This window comes from Lygodium microphyllum, chromosome 12 (assembly GCF_053477565.2).
Source record: "Lygodium microphyllum isolate KBCC chromosome 12, Lygodium_microphyllum_v1.1.10, whole genome shotgun sequence".
Taxonomy (NCBI): domain Eukaryota; kingdom Viridiplantae; phylum Streptophyta; class Polypodiopsida; order Schizaeales; family Lygodiaceae; genus Lygodium; species Lygodium microphyllum.
In genome coordinates, this window is record NC_141146.1 from 109,033,404 (window position 1) to 109,037,963 (window position 4,560).

A 4,560-nucleotide genomic window follows, 5' to 3' on the forward strand; every position below is an offset into this window, starting at 1 on the left:
ATGTAAGAGTTGGTAAAGGAGTTAAGTGATTAGGTCACATGGCTAAAAGCTGAACCGGGCATATTAATGCAATGTAAGAAACGTTTAGCAAGTTTTTAACATAAAGAATATTATTGTCCAAGCGCAACCTCAAGTGCAGATTCCTAGTCCGACCCCTGCACCAAGTACAACTGTAAATCAGGAGAAGAAGTTCCTTCTCAAGCAAATCAAGCCACCTGAATTCGATGGAAAGGGAAGGACCGTCCAAACTGACACTGAGGTCTAGATCGAATGTGAAAGGAACTATGCTACCCACGATCTGGAGCTGTTCACTATCATCCATGCTCTCAAACTTTGGAGACACTACTTGTTGGGTAACAAATTTACCTTAGTGGCGGACCACAAAAGTCTTAAATGGATTTTCACCCAGAATGAGCTCAATATGAGGCAACGTCGATGAATTGAAGTGCTGGAAGAATATGATTTTGGAATCAAATACCAGCCTGGTAAGGAGAATGCAGTTGTCGATGCACTCAATCGCAAGGCATTTCTAAATTCTTTGATTTTGCAAGATCCATCAACAGCAAAATCTCTAGCCACAAAGGTATCAATGCCAAACAACCCAATTCTTGAGCTAGCTAGAGAAGATTAGCATGGCCCCTGCGCAAGGATGACATGCACAAATTGAGAAATGGTCCAAATTTTTATCAGATGTCTCTTCAGAGACATCTGATAAAAAAAAGAGAATGTAATATTTTCGCAAATGAAATATTAACGACTTTTGATCCTGCGCATAAGCAATTTCGAGTGACCTCCTGCACAACTGAAAAACCTTGGGCTAAGTGCTCCTTCTTCATGCACTAACAAACTCCAGTCCATGTTGTGCATAAGAGACCGTGGCTAAAAACCATAGCCCACGCGAGAACACCCTTTCACGGGAAAAAAAGGGATAATTTTTGCAATTTTTTTAATGAATTAACTCCCTTCCCTTCAGCCGTTGCATGGCGGGGAGAGGGAGTATGAGCTTGAGTGGTGGAAGGGCATGGGGAGGGGAAGCATGCTACCAGCCACTTGTGTGGCTACTCCCCCCCCCCTTCAACCTATATGAACCCCCCCTCCCAAACTTGAGAGGAGGGGAGGAAGGAGATCATGCTGTGCTACCCGCCATAGCTGCCCGCCGTCGCTAGCCTGTTATCGCCATGCAGTTGCGCCTCGTCGTCGTCACCATCATCATCGTCGTCGTCGTTGTCGTTGTCATCGTCGTCATCTCCCTCATCGTCATCTTCACAATCATCTCCCCATCCACATCATCTCCTTGCTTCTTCCTAAAGCTTGGAAGCTTCTAATTGAAGCTTCCCTAGGCCTGGTTCACTCGTGCCTTCTCTATTTTCTTAAAACCGTGTCTTGCAAGGCCCAATTTCTACACAGGGAAGAAATCTCGAGCAGTAGGGAGTTTTGGAAATCGGATAAAGGGCAAGGAGAGTTCGCGGAGTCGAAGTCTACTGGGTCAATGGCTCCTAAGCAAAAGTCAAGAGGAGTGCATGTGGGAGCTTCCACTCAAAGTACGAGAGTAGACAACGCACCGGTATTGAATGCCCAGGTTCCGAAAATTAGCCTCGCATGGAAAGGTTTCATTAAGCATGTTTAATTCTCGTAGGAAAGTTTAAATGCATTGGGAAATTTATATACTCATTCGATCTACAAATTTTAGTTGCATGTCGAGTATTTGCAATTGCTTGCACTTTCGTGGTCAAGGGTAGTTGAAATTCTGAATGTATGATGCATAAGTAAAAAGACGGAATTGTGCAAAGGCATCCTGGTTGCATCGCGTAAAGGACAGGGCATATAACACATAATGCACTTATGTAATAATTTCCTAGTTGTGACTCGTGTACAAGATAATCGTGGACACCCATTAAATGATGTCCGAATAGTTGCAATGCATGGAAAGGATTTATGTACTTTGCAAATCGCATGCGATGATAGTTACATTCTAGGTTGGGTTAAGTGTTAAAGGAAGGATTAAATCAATGATGGTCTCATGGCATTCGCTCATGCATGGAGTTCTTTTATCAAAGTTTGAATTTGGGAAAGGATACATCTTCATATTAAAGCTTGAATTCAATGCATAAAACGTAAGGTTTATAAGAGTTAGCTCTGAATGTCAATCAATATAGTATAGGTCAAGGAAAAGAAATATCTCTGTAGATCCTTTAAGTTGCATAAAGGCAAAAAGGTCTGTGGTCTCGAAATTGCATGGAATGATGCATCTCACCTATGTTGCAATTACTTACATCTTTTAGGGGAAAGTACTTGCAAATTTAGAAGAAAATATTTGCATCTTTAAAAGGAAAGATCATCTTAAATCGTGGGTTGGTTAGATCAACTAAGTAATTCGTGTATAATTGAGTAGCTTACATGAGAATCATAAAGGTATGATAGTTAGCATATGACGATCACCTCAATGTGCTAGGTAGGGTTAAGCTATGATAAAATTTTGCCTAGTATCGCACTTGGGATGCCGATTTAATACTTCCAATCTTAAAGGTCCTACCTACATCCACGAAATGTTAGGGTTATTTAATCGCCGTGCAAGAAAGATCTAGGGTTCTCACCATAGGGATCAGTTGACCAAATGCTAGACTCCCGCAAGGAATTTAGGAACCCAAAAAGACTATCAACCTAGTAGAGTTAGGGATTTGGATTGGGTCAATAGGACTCCCAAACCCCACATCTGATCAAAGGTTCTTGACCAAGGAATATCGTGCGGTGAGAAAATAATCCCACAAGTTAGGTGTTGACACCTATCCCGTGCAACAAGCTGCAACGTCGTATGGTCTTGTGTCTAAATCACAAAATAGTATTGCCACTCCTTAAGACCAAGTTTGACGGGTTCTAATTACAAGTCTAATTTTCTAGAAATTGAGTAGTCGTCCTGCTTCAACACTCTTCCTTGAAGACTGATTTGTGAAGCTAGGGTAGTTATGAATTGCCAAGAAAGCAATTGACCAACCAAGTTAGGGCGACAAGGTTGCCTAGGATTTACTTGGGTCAATAGGGTATAAACCCTAACCCAAGGGAAGAGGGTAAACAAGCAACTCAGCTTACAAAGCCCTTGGGATCTTGCCAAGTTACGATTGATCCAGCATCGAATGCTGGAGGCATTCGGGGAAGAAGGAATCACACCTTAGTAGTTGGCCGTACAAACGACCACTGGAATGCTCGTGATTGTAAAATTAGATGCACTGTTTTTACTTCTTTGATCAAGGAACTAATCTAGGAAAAACATCTAATGCTTTAGGTTAAAATCTAGGAGGGAGAGGCAGTACTAGTTACCTTCAACTATCTGCCTGACCCTATCCAAGGGAGTTGTTAGCTGCGCCGGGTATGTGGACCAAACTCATCACCGGGAGAGGTCTCTCCATGGGTGCTACTTGGAGCAGGCGGACGCCTGGGTGCCAGGGGAGGCTCTAGTCATAAATCCCTTGTCTGCGCATCCTGCACAAGAGGCCGACGTGACTCGAGATGGGATCTCGAGGCCCACATACTAGTCAATGGGTGGAACATGGAATAGCGATCCTCGAGGATTGCTTGAATAGCCTTTGGGAAGGGATATTTGATGTATTCTAAAGACTTTGATAAATAAAGATCAAATCTTGAAAAAGTAACTTGTTTGACATTGTTTTTCTATGTCAAGTGCCTAAGTTACGTGAAGGAACCAATGATTAATTGGTTAATTAAGAAAGCTATTTTTGCTTGTCAAACTAAATGTGGTAGGTAATTAGATAACTAAAGAAACCTGAGGAAAGTGCGGTGGACATGACTTTGGGTCCGTCCTATGGAAGGGTGGTCTCGGTTGGCTGGGAACTTTTCTCAGAGGATTTGATAGCAAGGTAACAATGACCTAGAAACTATAGAGCTAGAGTCCCGATTTATGCTATTTTAGGGAAACGGAATGGGACTATGCCTTACAGGCAGAGAGGTCGAGCTTCACGTCCCTCTCCTTTCCCATTCTCCTTGAACCAAGTGTAGTATAAATCCGCTTCGACCCTGATGTTTCTGCACAAAATAGTTCGTATGGGGCTTGACGCTAGCTACTTTCTAGGAACTTGACCATTAGGAAAAACCCTGATTCGGTCCTAAGTGGGAACGGCTGAAATGCTCCCGCTTTATGGCAGACTCGGGAGGTCCTAGATCGCAAACCCCGTGACATTCCTTGGGAGTGCTGTGCATTGCTTTCTAGACTCTCTTCCCGATGGACTGCTAAGACGTGCCCTACAAGTAGACAGGGGAACACGTTACAGTTGGTATCAGAGCGAACCAACAAGATCTAATATTTACAAGGAAACTTAATGAGGGGATGTAGAGCAATGTTGATGTAAAGAATATTTCCTTACTTACTTATCGATGGTGGCTTGCAGAGTCGTGAAGCATGGAACGAATTCTTGGTATTCCAGGTTATGTTTATGACTGCGATGCATGCTTTGGATTATCGACGGAGGCTATGGATGATGAATATTCTAGACCGTATCTACAATCCTTCACCCCTGTACATGGAACGGAGATGGACAGGTGAATCAG

At 42.9% G+C, this 4,560-nt stretch overlaps 1 non-coding gene across 1 annotated transcript; it reads left to right on the plus strand.

The window, feature by feature from the left end:
• Nucleotides 1–582: 582 nt before the first annotated feature.
• On the plus strand, nt 583–685 carry LOC148028150 (U6 spliceosomal RNA). The gene has a single exon (XR_015692745.1). It is a non-coding gene; the product is annotated as a U6 spliceosomal RNA (small nuclear RNA).
• Nucleotides 686–4,560: the final 3,875 nt, after the last annotated feature.